At 32.7% G+C, this 17,248-nt stretch overlaps 1 protein-coding gene across 1 annotated transcript in view; it reads right to left on the bottom strand.

The window, feature by feature from the left end:
- Nucleotides 1–17,248, bottom strand: part of LOC143229677 (protein O-mannosyl-transferase TMTC2-like) — a 262,964-nt gene that overhangs the window by 244,615 nt on the left and 1,101 nt on the right. The gene's annotated exons all lie outside the window — the stretch shown is intronic.

Below are 17,248 nucleotides of genomic sequence, written 5' to 3' on the forward strand. Positions count from 1 at the left end.
GGAGATACACAAAAATTAGATTCCAGAAGAGTGAAGAGGCGTATGACAGAAGGAAATGAGAGCTAGTTCTAGAAGAATTAAAATACATAAGACAGGAGTAACTGGGAGATACACAGGAATTAGATTCCAGAAGAGTGAAGAGACATAAGACAGAAGGAAATGAGAGATAGTTCTAGAAGAATTAAAATACATAATACTGGAGTAACTGGGAGATGCACAATAATTGGATTCCAGAAGAGTGAAGAGACGTAAGACAGAAGGAAATGAGAGATAGTTCTAGAAGAATTAAAATACATAATACTGGAGTAACTGGGAGATGCACAATAATTGGATTCCAGAAGAGTGAAGAGGCGTAAGACAGAAGGAAATTAGAGATAGTTCTAGAAGAATTAAAATACATAAGACAAGAATAAATGAGATGTACTTGTATAAGAAAACTAGGTTTAAAGGTGTGAAGATACATAAAAAAGGTTTAACTGGAAGTTAGTTTGGATGAGAATAAATTCTAGGGAACTATGTGACATGAGGCAGGAATAAGGTGCGCGAGGACTGGATTCTAGTGACATTATTTAGGAAGGGTTTAGAAATATTGAACCTGAGCTGAAATAGCTGAATGACGTATACCTGTCACGACTCCCTTGGGTTAAAACTCCAGAATAAGGAGGAAAGATCCTAACTGATCGATATTCTTAGTGGATTTCGTGACAGACACACTCAAGTGTGGAAAGAGGTTTTACTTTAGTTGTGAAAAACGATTAAATGGTGTAACTTTAGTCGCAATTATAAGGGTCTGACAAGAATTTACGAGCTGTCTATATGTAAACCCTAAATAAAAAGTAGTGTAAACAGGATAACTAGACAACATAAAACAACATGACTAAACTGGACAGAAATATAGACATTACTAGGTTTCTTGGTCGCCACATGTAAATATTAGTTTATGAACATTAGCGTAGATAAATAGAGAAGCAACAACACGCAAACTGTTTCATTTATAATAAATACTATCGAATATAGTGTAGAAAAACAATACGAAAACTTAATTTATTAGAGACAAATTCCTTAGAGATATATATCGTATTAACAGTATGAAACTATCAAAGTAACAGCAAACAAATATGGAGATGAAACGTGTTTCTATACAAATATAACAGTTTATTGTATGTATTTCAGCGACTACTTCGCTGGATATAGACGTTTCTTCACCAAAATTGATGTGGAGGTTTATTAGGTCCATTTGGGGGTACACAGAAACTTCCTGTTTTGCATTTCGCATTTTTATGACCTTTTTTTCTTTACCAATAGCTCATCTCCTTAGGATGGATGATGCAGGGTGGAGGGTTATTTTGCAAGTAGGTGTTATCTGCAAACCGATATTAACCAGAATTCACTGTCGTAATCGTGTTATTTAAGCAAGACAGTATGCCAACTTATAGTTAGGAAACCAGCAACATGTCATCTTTTCAGATGAGTACTGTTTGTGGTTCCTAAAGCTGATGGTAGGATTTGTTTTCGCCTTTTCCCTGAAGAATACATGAGAGAAGATTGTCTTTCGCACAGAGAACACACATGTGGTGGTGCAGTACATGTTTAGGTAGCTATTTATTATTATGGAGAAACTGCTCTTAATATTCTTCAGAGAAACGTCAATGGCTTCTCTTACAAGCACCACTTGGAGTCGATATTTCTGCCATATGTTAAGGCAATGTTTGGCAATAATTTTGTTTCAGTATGACAATGCCACTATCTGCTATACACGTTTTGTACAAGACTGTCTCGCCCAGGAGGTATTACAAGATTTTCATGGCCAGCAAAGTCTCCAAATTGTAATCCCATTGTGGACTGTTGGATAAAACTGAGCCGAATAAATGGAGTGTATTATTAACCTCATCGACACTATGTAACGTTGCTTTCAAAGGTTATTAGAATATTCGGAAGACCAACAAAGTAAAGTACTGAATGCTTACTTTGGGCTGATATAAGGTTACAGACGCTACTTATAATAGTATGATGTTATATATTTCTCATCATGTATGTTTTGGTAAAGTTTTGTTGTGATAGGTGAAATGCTGAATTACACATCTTGCTACAGATTTTTGATAAAATTGTTTGTTCTTCTAATAAGTCGTTTATGATGTCCATAAAAGATGTCACATTATACAAATTATATACTTAGATTTTAATATAACATATATTTCTCAGTTTGACAGCACCAAACGTATTTGTATTCCGTCTCAAAAATAATGATTTTATTTGTTACAAAATACGCAGACATTTTGGCCTAAATTGTACTAGTCTAGTATACAGACTAGAAAACAACAGCAGAAGCATAAATTTAGTTGATAAATGGCAAAGGCTTCCAGTGATATACAGCTATATGAGTTTATTAACTAAGAAACAATATGATACTACTAAAATAAAGCTGAAAAAAACTGAGATATACTTTGTAGCCCACTAATAACGATTAACCAATGGAAGAATTTAAAGTAACAGCAATATGAAACTACTAGACCTGTGACAAACACTGCAGGAGTTATAAACCTACTGTCATTACACATACTAGTTTTGGTTAGCCTATTCTGGTGAAATGAAACTGATTTAGCATTGGTAGTTGTGATTTGTTTGACAAAAGCCTGCACAACCTGAGAACTCCAAAACGCTAATTATTTATATAAGGTCTGACATGGCAGAGTGGCTAACATGCCAGGATTGTGAATCCAGGGATTCATGGTTCGAAGCCTGTTATCACATGAACGAACAACGCACTTTCAAGTAATGGGTGCATTATAAAATTGACGATGAAATCCTACTATTCGATAAGATCAGAGTAGCTCAAGAGTTGACGGGTGGGTGGTATTAATCAGCTCCATCGCCTCAAGTTTATCAGTTTATAATGAGGTACGGCTAAGCTCAAATAGCCCTCGTTTATCTTTCTGAGACAAACAGTTACCTGTATGAAGTTGCTACGTTGCTGTTCACACTTACTGTTCAGATAGTGTTTGTTGACCTACTTTACACGTACTTACGATAAACCTTGACGATTCATTTCTTACACATAAAGAATCTGAAAATTTACTATAGTTATATTGTTCAATAACGTGATTTATTATTAGCTTGAAACTGCGTTACAATAATAGTATAGCGCTTTTAGGAGAATCCACTTTGTTGCTCTCGATACCAAAGAATCGTTAACTTCACTAGAAAATAAAATGTGTCACGGTAGTATACTAATGTTATTATTACATTATATATTAAAATATTCACAGAGTATACTGTAACCAAGATAATATGTTTGCGTGCTGCACATAGTTACCATGTGCTTAAATGTGCTTTTTTTTAAATACATATACTTATGTTACTTGTGAGAGCTCCTACTGTTCCAGTGGATCACATTTGGAATGCTGAGTTGTCGTTGACAATCTAAAGTCCAAGAGAATTATTTACGTTTAGCTTACTGACCAAAGCTCGATGAAGGTATATGTGATACAGTACAGTGAAAGTACTTAACCCTAATGGATACTGTCCAGTTCTTCTGCTTACTCTCAGCAGTGAAGTTATTTTGATATTTAGGAAATTGCAATACAACCCCTTTCCAGCGAAATATAATAAACACTTTCGAAAACCAACAATTCATTTTAAAAAAGTGGTGAATATCAAACACACACAAACGTGTAAAAATTTCTTTTGTTTTATTTATGTCGTTTTTCAAACCTGTTAGTGTTAAACGAGAAGTGTATATTAACATCAATGATTAAGGGCTAGAAGCTCGTGCACACGTCATAGCTGCTTTACTTTTACGATAACGGCAGCGTCAGGCAGTTCAGTTTAATGGTGTAGAACGTTACACGATGCTAGCCTACGTCATCAGAAAACGGAATTATACTATTGGGAACTGGTATAAATTTAGTGCATGGTGTACTTGAAAAATAGAACGTGCTGTGTATATTACCACCTTCTCTTTAATTACTTAGTTTAATACGTTTTCTTACTTGAATCGAGGAATATTTTTCGTTACCGAAACGCTTAAGAATATATGATTTATCGAAGTTTATCATTTCATACTTCCGTTGAGGAAACTTATATACCATAGTTCTACCATTGTTATTAACCATTCAAACGAATTGTGGAGGAGCTTCAACAATACACAAGAAACTGTTTCACAAATCTGAAGGCTATAAACAACGTACAGAGCTAACAACTGGGTTCTTACACAACAATACGAACAGAAGTAAAGCGTTACAATAATATCAAACATATACAACAGAATTAGCATGTTGAGCCTCAGGTACTTAAATAAGAAACAAATGTTATACTGTTTTATTGGATTGTTTTGTTGTTTGAACAGAAATATTTGATTACAAAAAATATTTCCTAGCATTCAATAGGTTTATCAGCTTATTGTACCATTCACTGGTACGATTTTTACGATGTGCTTGTTGTGTTCAAATGAATGAAAACAGCACATTGAGCGTATTTTGATGTTTTATTAAATGGAATAACATTCATACCAAACACGGATATCTTAGTAAATTAAAGTTTAGCGTGACACATTATGGAACTTAGAAGACTTAGCTACCACGGAGAAGATTTATTGTGGCACACAGTGTAGGCACTTGGTGCTATAACATGTTCTTCAGACGTCTAATGTGTTCAATGTGTATACATCTTACAGGGCCACATTCCCATAAGCTTTAGTTTAGATAGTATAAGTTATCAACGCATTACTGAAAAGTTCTTACCTCTAGATAAACAAATCTCCATCTGAAGTATTGAATCCTTCACCAGCTAATATGATTCTTACATATTTTACTGTAAAAATGAGAATAGTTAAGTAGAATAGAGTTAATCCTATGATAGAGTGCCCAGAATTCAGTAGAGATACCATGCTAGCAGCCTGTACTTTCCAAGAACGAGTTCAATAGTTATTGTGAAAGCCTTGTCCATCTATCTCCACGTTCTATTTTTTTTTTATCTAACGAGTAGTTACTTTATTTAGATGGTTAGATAAGTTCTCAGTGCCTTTTGTAATTATAAGAAATATTGAATTCTACAAGTTTCTATCTTTAATGTTCATGTAGTTTAACAACCAGTTTCAACTGCTATTTTTCAGAAAGTTCTACTTAGTAACCTGACGGTAATAGAAAAAAGGTTTATATAAAGAAGTAAAGATTTAGTAGAACATTTTGTTAAGTACCGGCTGTAATAAGTTAGTTCGTAGTGTAAGAATAAAATATAAGAAGCTTCATCAATAGTAAACCCTGTATAGAGTTATTCGCTCAATCTTTTATTACCTACAGTAAGGAGCTCCCACTCATTGATGACGCATATACTAATGAAGCACGTAAAAAATTCCCGCTCGCAATTTTATCTATTATAAAAATAGACGCAATTACGTTATTACTATACCATTGGTTAGAGTTCGGAGATAAAAATTTCAGTATACGTTACATTTTACACTAGGATTTTCACTGCTTGTATGTTCATTTAACACGAATCGATATGGAAACGGTGTCAAACGATTATTGTCTCAAAATGTCATGGTGTAAGTAGCAGTTTACGAAATATTGCTTAAAGTCAATAACAAACAAGAGATACAGATCAGTATGTCAAGTAAATATTTTAATTACAATATGAATATTCGACGAAACCTTTGCTTCTATTTAAATACAAAGCTGCACGATGACCTGTCTGTACCGTGACAATCGCAGGAATCGAACCCTGAATGCGGTGTTATGAGCTCTCAAACTTATAGATGAGCAACTGGAGTTTTAATGAAAATTTATAAAACTTTAAAATATGGGATCAAGCAATAGACAGAAAACTGATGTTCAGCAATGTTTCAAAAATTCATGTGAAACCAGGGTCACGAGTTGTAATTCTCGACAGTTCTATCTTTCAGTTGTGTGTAGCTTACTATGATACATTTAAGTGAAATTAATGCACCTGATTTGGCATTATCAGATCATACGAGAAGAATGTAACATGCAACAGAAGAAAAAGTCGAAATTTTAATACACTCAGAAATAAGATATGCGATACTAATTTCCCTCAACACGTAACTTAACAAAATGATGCACAGGATCTTACAATCAGTCCACATGGTGTGTAGAATAGCATGAGGACAAAAATAAGAATAAGAGACATCAATAGGTTCGTGACATTTATTGAATTTGTGAGTTAACTGTGGACAAGAAATTATGTTGTAATGTAAAGGCTCAAGGGTCAAACTACAAAATGTTTTGAAGCTGTTCTGAGTCTGGTAATCAGTTTTTTTATAGCTTCTTTAAAACATATAATTTTATGAAAGAACTAGGCATAATTAGACAAAACATTTACACCAGTCGTGTGAAGAAAGTGTTATTTATGTTGGAGTAAACAGGTTTATATGTTTATATTTGACATGACAATGTTGTGGGGCTATGCTTTTAACTGAGACGTTTGATTTGCTGATAGGTTTGGTGTTACCTGGTGATTGTACAATTTTAAATTTTAAATTTCTTCCAAAATATTAGCACAGTTTCAGCAGTATAAAACAAGAACAGTTCACTATTGACAACAACTTTGAAGTTAGGCTTATTGTATCAATTAACTCAAGAAATAAAAACACTTTCATTGTCATTAAGCAGACTGGATGTTTCGTCCATAATTGTATTGAGTAAACCAAATGAACCTACCTAACAATGTAAACCTTACGACAATAAAATACGCCGAACACTGTAAACATCGTAATGTATATACTTGTTTATTGGTTTATATCAAATTTACCGTCAGGAATAAGTTGCATTGATTAGGTTTGTACTACAAAGCGTTATAACTGCGAATTAGTGTTGTGCATATGTGTACGTTATCATACGAAACTGAAAGAGTCCCTCACTTAGCACTCACGCTTTTGACTTCATATTTTTGAAATATGATTGTAATTAATTAATACAATAAATATCTATATTCGCTAAAGCAATATCAGTTGTTTTCCTAATGAAAACTATTTTAATCTGTAATTTATATTACATTTAGACGTAACCATGAAAAGGTGAAAATAAGCTAGAAGATGGCCATATTTGTAAACCAGCACATTGTTTGTTTCGAATTTTTAAAAAGTACTAAACAACTGAAAATATGTTAAGTGCCAAAGAATATATGTTTGAATTTTGATGGACTTTTCTAAACAAATTCTCACTTACATTTAGAAGTTTTATTTTAGGTATGAGAACTGAACCAAATTCTAAAAGTAAAGATTTGACCAAAGTTCGAGTGTTTAAAATTAGTGTACTTTAAAGCAGTCTAGTCGTTAAGAGTTGTCCTTCGAAAAGCTATGAAATTTGAACATTACTCACACGTATATACACAATTTATTAACGTCAGAAAGTTTCTTCAAGATATCCAGTTAACAAAGTGTCTGTAATACAGAAAAACTACTGCCAGTAAAGATCGCTTTCCATAGTGTCTACTAATTCTAATCTCCTCTTCTGTACATGTGTACGTAAAAAGTATTCAATCTGTATTAATGAGAACTAATTTTGTTTAATTATTGTTGTACAAATGTGGTCCACTGGACATTATGCCCACCGGATGTTACTATATTAAAGCGATGTACAATGCTAAAATTCCGTTGAGGTAACCACAAATATGAAGGCGTCACACATATACTTTTCTGAGTTCTAAAGGAATCACACGGAGTGTTCTGAATTTTCTCGTTCACAGAACGAAAGACAGATAGAAAGTCGCTACAGGTCGTAATGAATATTTTTCTAACTCACTAAACTGTGTAAGAGACAGATCTAACTACTTTGGAATAGACACTAACTAGTTTTCTGATCATTCTAATCTCTTTATGAGTATAAACGTCTAAATTATATCGTTTTCGTATTCTGTATAGAGTTTAATGACAGGTTATGATATTCTAAAACAAAGAAATGTCTCATATATAAACGAGTTCTTTATGATATTTACATTAACGTGGGAGCTCATCATGATAATGTTTTGGTACAAAATCTATCGCAAGATGTTTTTCACTATACCATGAAAAATAGTTATTTTAGTTACAGCTATTTTTTCATGTACATTTTGAAAACAAATTTAAACGGTTGCTTTCTCCAAAAATACGCAAATTTTGTACGTCATATATATTTATTCATATATATATATATATTGTTTACTGTGTTTGATGACGTCATCAAAACATTAGACACCCTTTGCTCATGGTAGACGTTCACCCTACTGGATTTCAGTACAAGAGTGACATTTTGTGGCGTCACAGAGTCGCGAATTAATAGAAAACATTTTACGTGGCGTATCAGTTCCAATTCTCAGATACGTGAAGTACAGCAGTGACAGGTCAGTGTCTTATCTGTGTAGTAATTTCGAGAAAGTTTGTTTATCGGAAATTTGCCACTGTATAAAATCTTGTCATAAAAGCTGACGATGCTGCTAGTTTTTAAAGTGATTTTCCATGACTTTGTTTTAGGCTAATATAAATTATCAGTTTTATTCTTCTCGACTTCGCTTCAGAATAAGTTCAAACATGTGAAGAAAATTGGTTCAAATCAGATACATTTAGTCATCCTGGAAATGGTTTATTGGTAAGAGCTGTAACACTTCTAAGCTGCTTATTTAAAATGCTGTAACGGTTTATATATATATATATATATCAGCAAGTGTATTCTGTTGTATTCAACTTCGGTTATGAATTATTACTACATTGAAAACTAACAAAACGTTCCTTGACACCCGATTCGTTCTGCAAAATAAAGGTAAGTTACTATTATAAATGAATAGGTAATACACGAGGTTGTGTTTCTTTTCTTAGAATATAGTTTAAATCTCACATGTTCTATTGGTATCGACCTTGTTTCTAAATAATTCCATATTTGAAAGCTTTGAGAGCTATGCATATATATCTATATAAAGCCTGTGTGTATCATTTTGAATTTGGCTTAAGAATAAAGAGATACAATAACAACTAAAAATTGTATGCAACATGAATATGGCGTTTTTTACCTGTTAGCTGTATGCACAGTTAGGGTATCATATGTCAAGTGGCAAACTATTGTTTTGTTTTTTGAATTTCGCGCAAAGCCACTTGATGGCTATCTGCGCTAGCCGTTCCTAATTTAGCAGGGAAGGCAGCTAGTCATCACCACCCACCGCCAACTCTTGGGCTACTCTTTTTACCAACGCATAGTGGGATTGACCGTCACATTATATCGCCCCCACGGTTGAAAGGGCGGGTATGTTTGGTGCGACCGCGATTCGAACCCGCGACCCTCGGATTACAAGTAAACTGTAAGACGACTTAATGATTATTACTCAACAATTAAGACAGTGACTTACAAACAAGGCGTTTATATCAAAATAAATTGTTATGTACACACGTAGACAAGAATTTTTATATCCATGGAAATATTATGTACACGCTTAGCAAATAATATATATATAAACCACAAAATTATCCTACATACACATATAGTGAGGAACGCACGTATATAACCACAGTAGTGTTCTATATAAACATCTAAACGAGAACACACACAAACACATATTGATATATAACAACGAGAGTATTCTATATATATAGCTGGATCAAAATGCTTATATTATTATGAGTGTATTCTATATAAACATTTAGACAAGCAAGTATGTACATACCAAAACATTCTGTATACATAGTTAGACAAAATTTTATATATAACTATGACCGAATTCTACATGTGGGTTTATACAAATACATGTATCATAACAATATTATAATTATATTGAAATTTAAACCAGAATTCCAAACGGCATTATGTTGTATATTGACATAGCTGCGCAACTGGAAATATAAAACTAATTACTGTTGTTGAAATGCATTTCTTAGCGATTTTAATTATTTCATGTGTTTAAAATCAGAAGCATCTCTTCGGTCCTGTTCTCGATTTTCAGTTCCCCTGATTTCAGAAAAGTGGAATCCGATGGCTTTCTGGCAGCACTTTAGTGTAATGCAACAAAAACTTATTAAATGTGGAACTCTTTTTGTTACAACTTATAAATGATTCACAACATCAATTTGTCTTTAGCACGAAGTTGGCCACACATTCGAAGCTCTAGAAGCACTCGAAATACTTGGATTACTAAGTGAAACAGTGTTTATACTCCCCTGGCTGTATAACTACATTTATCACAGTGGACAACAAAACATTTGCTACTAGAGAAAACTTAAGTAATTCAGGGTAATTAGATGGAGCTGATTTCATAAAATGAAGCCAGAATTTGTTCATCGCTTCTATATATTGGATTATTTTAATATCTCAATATTTTATTAGTACTATTTGAAATAATATGCAGTCAACTCAATATAATAGATTTACGTTGTGAAATTAATTTTACTTGACAGCTCAATGGGCAAAGCGCATATATTTTTAATAATTTCAGACATTTACTTATTGTACTGATGTAGAATTGCAAATATATTGTTCATATATGCTGTTTGTTCTCGATTTAATTGTAGCGAATTGCACTATTTATGTGGAAAATATATTACAGTTCCATGAAGGAAGAACATTACGTGCAAGGTAAAGATAACTTAATACCATTATTTTGGGTACACAACTGGTGACCAAGACAAACATTGAGCTTCACATATGTATTCTACAGTTTGCACATCTGGCTTGACGCAGTGACTGAATAAGAAGCGAGCAAGTATGACATTTGTAGTTCCTATGATATGGCGTGAGCCCTAACCCTAACTGACAGTTAATTATGCATGACTAATGTTTCTAAATATTCAGGCGAAACTAAACAATGAATTAAATATCCAGATATTGCATCTGCAACGAAACTAGTACCTCATGAGGATGGTCTTCCAGTATTACATCAATCAGAGTACTGAGAAACAGAAGATTTATCCTGTGAAGAAGAGGATGAATTATCTTCATCCAGTAATTATATTCCTGTGACACATTATTATAAACTGCCTCATCTAATCACACAAGATGGGCTAAATTATCTCATTCTCGACTTGTTATTGTTTTCACAATATAAAAGAATATTTTGAACAAATCTATCATTACTCGAAAACTAGAAGTGAGCAGCAATTTCCAACATGACTTTTAGAATGAGCATGGTCAAGAAAAAGTTGCATTTTTCCGAAAAGTTGAGAGAATTTTTCTTGTTTCTCGCTGTCAGTAATAGCTCTCATGTTACAGATTTTGATAATAAATGTTTGAAGTTATTTGGTATTATTCACAATACCCAGGACTTAAAATATTTCAAGGACAAAATCATTAAATGTATCAGTTTTTAAACTTTACAAACTGGAGAACTGAAACGATGCTGACAAAAGGAGAAAGAGAAAACTAACACGTCCCAGAACGGCAACAACAAATATTTTATTTAACCTAATGTGACGTTTCGACTTATGACTTTCTCAAGGGTTACAGAATCAAATACAAATATATTATGTTAGTGAATCGTCTTTTCTAAACAAAACCTTTAAATATTTGAGTGTTTAGAAGAATTCTTCAGGCAAACCACCCTGTTGCAAATCTGGCAAAATTATTCACGTGTTGTCATGAAAATGTGCTAATAAGCTTTGGAGAGATTATTTATAAAATAAATATATAACATCTATTATAAAATATGCTATTGAAATTAAACACATTATAAACAAATACAACCATAGTTAGAATCGACAACCTTGAAACCTCTCACTGCAATCGACAAAGCAAAGCATTGAAAATGGACGAAACAGAAAAATTACTTTCCATGAGATCTGGTAGGATAAAATAATAAACGTAAATACGAATAATAATTTGTATGTTAAACCGAAGGTATCAGCCAGTTGTTTTCTGTGGATATATTTCAATCTTATTATTCTATTATTTAACTTAGAGTTAATTTATATTAAGAGTTGTCTTTGGACTTGTACAACGAAGCTGGATAATGAACGTGATTAAACTTCTTTACAAATCCATGATGTTTGCCCTGTTTTCAAAAGACCAGAATGTTTGTAAATTGTTTACGAAACAAAAATGTTTGTCTCTTTTTCTTTCTTTTCTTTTATAAAACTACAATGGTTTTCACTTGTTTATGAAACCACGGTGTTTTTCACTCGTTTATAAGATCGAAATGTTTGTAACTTGTTTGTAAAACCACAGTGTTTACAATTTATTTATGAAACCACAATGTATGTCACTTGTTCATAAAGCCAATAATTTTATCATTTATTAATAAAATCAAAATGTCACTAGTTAATAATATCGCGATGTTCAGAACAATGTTTGTCACATTATTGTAAAATCACAATGTTTGTCACATGTTTGTCATTTATTTTCAATACTACATGTATATCATGATATTGTACATAAGAAAATCATAACGTTCAGTGACAGAAATATTAAACGATAATAGGTTTTTTACTTTCTGATTAGTGGAGTATTGGTATATTAGAGATTATATACTATTAGTGGTGTATAATTATATCTATTATAAGCACATAGTAACATCAAAATAAAAAGTTTAATAATATCCAAACTCAATCAGCTTTAAATGTCTATATTAAAAGATATCGATAGTCTACTATTTAATTTTATTTCTATTTTTATGTTAGAAATTATAGGAAATCGTTGTCGAATATAATTGTTTATTCTTGCCTTAACTAAATAATCAGTTTTATAAAACACTTTTTGTTTTTTTGCCAAGTCAGCTTCTTGTCTTCTTTGTACAGTTTACATACACAACTATAGGGAAAGATAATTTACTCACTGGAAAAGCACTTACATGGAGATAATGGTATTTTGAACAACACAATATGACCACCACGGCGTGTAGTGATACTTCACATGGCTAAACACAGCCTAGATACGCGTTGAGAGACGGCAAATAGCACGTGGAATGCGCGGGAATAGACACGTTCTTTGTGGCAGTGCCAAGTCCGCACAATTGGTCTAATTTGCGCTGAATCATCAGCTACATGGTTCAGGAGCGCTTAGCCTAGCTTTCCTTTGTTCTGTTCGACTTGGTAAACGAAACGTTACGCAATTAGATTACAATATCTACCGGCACAAGGATCACTTGCTAAATCGCTAAAAACTGACCAGTAGATTTGTAAAGCTTATCGAATATTGTGTTTAATCACGGCAAAGAAAGGATGTTATAATAATACGTTTTCTTCGCTAACGAAGAATATTGCACGGTACTATGTGCTGAGCAGCATGCCGTGAAAACTGATAAAAATTCTGCGGACGCACTTTTTTTCCAATTTAATTCAGACTGTTATGCGTGAATAAACAAAAAAATGAATTATTTAATGAACACAGAGTCATGTCTGTGCCATTACTATGAAACCGTGAAACGAGAATTATTCAATTCATTATTATACATAGAAATATGCGTTCATAACTTCTACTGAACTACGGAAATTAACTAAATGTATTCATTATTAAACACACGTGCGATTTCATAATACTTATTAAATTACGGAAGGCTACCAAGAGCCTTTGTTATTTAACATACGGGCGTTAAGGCGTGCGCTTCGTAATCCGAGGGTCGCGGGTTCGCACCCGAGTCGCGCCAAACATGCTCGCCCTCACAGCCGTGGGGGCGTTATAATGTGACGGTCAATCCCACTCTTCGTTGGTAAAAGAGTAGCCCAAGAGTTGGCGGTGGGTGGTGATGACTAGCTGCCTTCCCTCTAGTCTTACACTGCTAAATTAGGGACGGCTAGCACAGATAGCCCTCGAGTAGCTTTGTGCGAAATTCCAAAACAAACAAACAATATTTAACATAGAAATATGCTTTCTTAATTTTTGCTGAAATACGTAATAATACTAAAAGATTTATTATTAAACATAAGTATGCCTTGATAGCTCCTACTGAACTGCTTAAGGATACCAAAAACATTCATTATGAAACGCATACAAATGCCTTTATGACTTCTACTAAACTGTAAAAGGATACGAAAAATATATAGTGTTAAACATACAAATACATTTTAATTGTTCTTACTAAACCAAAGAACGGTGGCTAATTGAATTATTCAAAATAAAATAAACGAAAATTGTTTGATAAATCCAGTGATTTTTGCCATACATACAGTTTAAGTGCCATGTATGTACGATGTTCCACATTCGTTCTAGAAGAGAGAATTTATCAGAAATGTAAGATTAAATATTCGCTTTCCGTAGAATAACTGAGATAACTTGTCGAGACAGTGGACACCAACAACTTAAAATAACCTATGGATTTACTCAGGTCTGTTACACAAATTTCGTCATCCAACTTGGAAGTGTAATGTGTGTATTGTTAATAAAAAGACATACTGTTTTTTAGATGCGACCGAACGTAAACGAGATACTGGACGTCTTTCAGTTAACTAAAAAGTGAAAGCAGAATTGTAATTCTGAATAAGAAACTCGATACATCCCTGGGACCTCCATCGATCTGCTATTGGCGTTAGATGCGCGAGTTTTGGACCAACCCAAGAAAATAAGTAAATATTTTGAAACCGAAGGTGCATTTCAATTATTTTTAGCATTAAAGTAACTTTCATATGCAATAAATAAACTAAGTATCCTTTTTTATATTCAGCTATTCTTGAAAGATTATCCATAAGCAAGATCAGTATATGTTAAACAGACCCCGAAGTCACAGTCGTAAAAAACTATTTCAAATAACGACTTGGAAGTTATGGTTAATAAAATATTCAGAATAAAAGAAATAAAAAAATGATGCGGACATCCATAACAAAAGTTATCTGAAATAAAGAAACATTTTAGGGATTAGGTTCTTAATTAGAATTTACTTTTACTGTTCTCCAGGGGGTATTATAAGATTGTCCATAATGAACGCGCACGATGGAAGCAAGGATGGGTTGTGCGCTGTTACCATAAATCCTTCTTTAAATTATAATATACTGTTTACCATTGTATTATGAATGGAAAAGAAAGTTTTAATTTGAAAACAGTATTAAGTTCGAGAATGATCTTTTAAGTTTTTGAACAATGGTGACTTATAGCTAGCCAATTATGTCCGTGTATTCGATGTTCTGAAGGTTTTCTAGGTCTTTGTAAAAGGATAATGATATATAATAATATAATTAAACCTCAATTTAAACTAGTGAACAACTCACGGTTTAATTACGCCAGCTTTCGCTTCCCTGTAATCACCATATACCTTAGTTTCAAAATTTTGAGGTTGCTTATGTAATATAACGGGAATAATTATCTTTGTAGATGAAACTACTGTAAGTTTAATTTAAGTTTCAAAGCTATGTTTTTTTCCGTTATCTTCATAAGTTAAATCTAACCAGGAGCTTACCTCGAGTAGGACAAAACTACAAACAGAAACAGATGTTTATTCTCTTCAATAATCATTTTCCAGAGTCTTATTATGTCCAAGTTATGTGTTCTCAATCTTAATGTACATAATTAAACATTGTTAACACTCAACAGTTGTTTCTTATTAATGTGGTCTGTGATTGATATGGCAACGGTTTTTTAATGTCTTAGGAACGTATTTAAGTTAATATATTATTAAATTATTAAAGGGCATCGTTAGAAAATCTCTGGTTCAAATGCTACTCAAACTATTTGTACGACAAATAATTTCAGAATCCTTAATATCTCTTATTCGAACTACTAGTAGAAAATTTATTCCAAAGATTGATCAAATATTACATTAAGCATCCAATAACATTTTATTTAAAATATCTGGTAAATTAATTATGTATATTAATTAAGAATTACAATATTACATCAACTATCTGATATAAAGCTTCATCTATCAATAACTAACGTTCTTAGAAATTAGGAAGAGATGATTATGGCTGAAAGCCCGAACCTTCTGGTGTGCTACATTTTTCTGTCAACACTATTTTGCCTCACATCTGTTAACAATCTTGCTACACACGCATACTTGTTCCGTTCAATGGATATAAATTTGTATCTCTAGCAGCGTTGTACTGCCAAATTGTCGAAGATTGATCATAAACCAAATACATAGATATGTGACAAACTTATGGTGATACGTCTCGCATCTGTGATAAAATTCCACTTCATTAGCATACTCAAAGTACTCCTATAAATTACGATTAAACCTATGTATAACATCCTATAAGTGCTACAATTAAAGTATTGACCAATCATTGATTCTCTTCTAGACTGTTGTTGTTGACATCGAAATAAATAAACCTTGTAAAAATATCTTAAGACTTTAAGTTCTATTTCGGAGTATAGGTTTATATTATTTTCGATGATTTTTAAAGGACTTTACACATCATCATAACGAAATTGTATTGCTTCCTATGCGTTTCTATTTCTCTGTCTCTTTATAATTGCACCTGGTGTTGTCATTTTGAAATAAACGTTTCCCGATTGAACTGTTTTTAATTTTTTAGTGAGATTTAATTATTTGTCGATCATTATGCTTCGATCCAGTTACTTATATTTATTTTTACTTTAAGTTATCAAAACAGCAGTAGTAATGCTAGTCTAACAGTAGTATACTCAGTGATTAAAGTGAAATTTTTAAAGAGATATAACACCTTTTTGTGACCAACTTTATAGTAGCAGCAACGTGGGTTAACAGTGAGGCTCAATCCGAAGACAAGGAACACTTATGTCTTAACAGACGGAAATCCATCCGGTTCCGTCCTTAGTTATCCCATGACTGGGTTTATGAAGATGTGCATAGTATGTATAACTTATGTGCAATGAATGATTTAAATATCAAATCATCAGATTCATGTCTACTTCGACTTTAATTAATGATGAAGGTGATCACAAAATTTCTAATCAGCTTTGTATAAACTTCGGCAAATTTATAAATTAATCTATTAAATACACTGAGATAAATGGAAAACAGATATTACAGAACCAAGAATATGTATTTATTGCACAGATGAGTTGGTTAATTTCAAGCCTCTGTGTTCTATGGGCAAACTCTCTTTCATATGGGCCCTCGCTAGTACAGCGGTATGTCTACGGATTTACAACGCTAAAATCAGGGGTTCTATTCCTCTCAGTGTGCTCAGCATATAGCATGATGTGGCTTTGCTCTAAGAAAACACACATACTCTTTCATATGAAGACTGCTTATCACTTATGACTTTAAAAATAATATTAATTAACGTTCTAAAACATTGATAAACGATCTGGAAAAAAATGTATAGAAAATAAATAAACACAGAGTGCTGTATTTGTTTGGACTCTCAATTTGCTAACATTCTGCAATGAAAAAAATTTTTCATACTATTCTATAGTTTTTGCGAATA

This window comes from Tachypleus tridentatus, chromosome 10, assembly GCF_004210375.1.
Source record: "Tachypleus tridentatus isolate NWPU-2018 chromosome 10, ASM421037v1, whole genome shotgun sequence".
Classification (NCBI taxonomy): domain Eukaryota; kingdom Metazoa; phylum Arthropoda; class Merostomata; order Xiphosura; family Limulidae; genus Tachypleus; species Tachypleus tridentatus.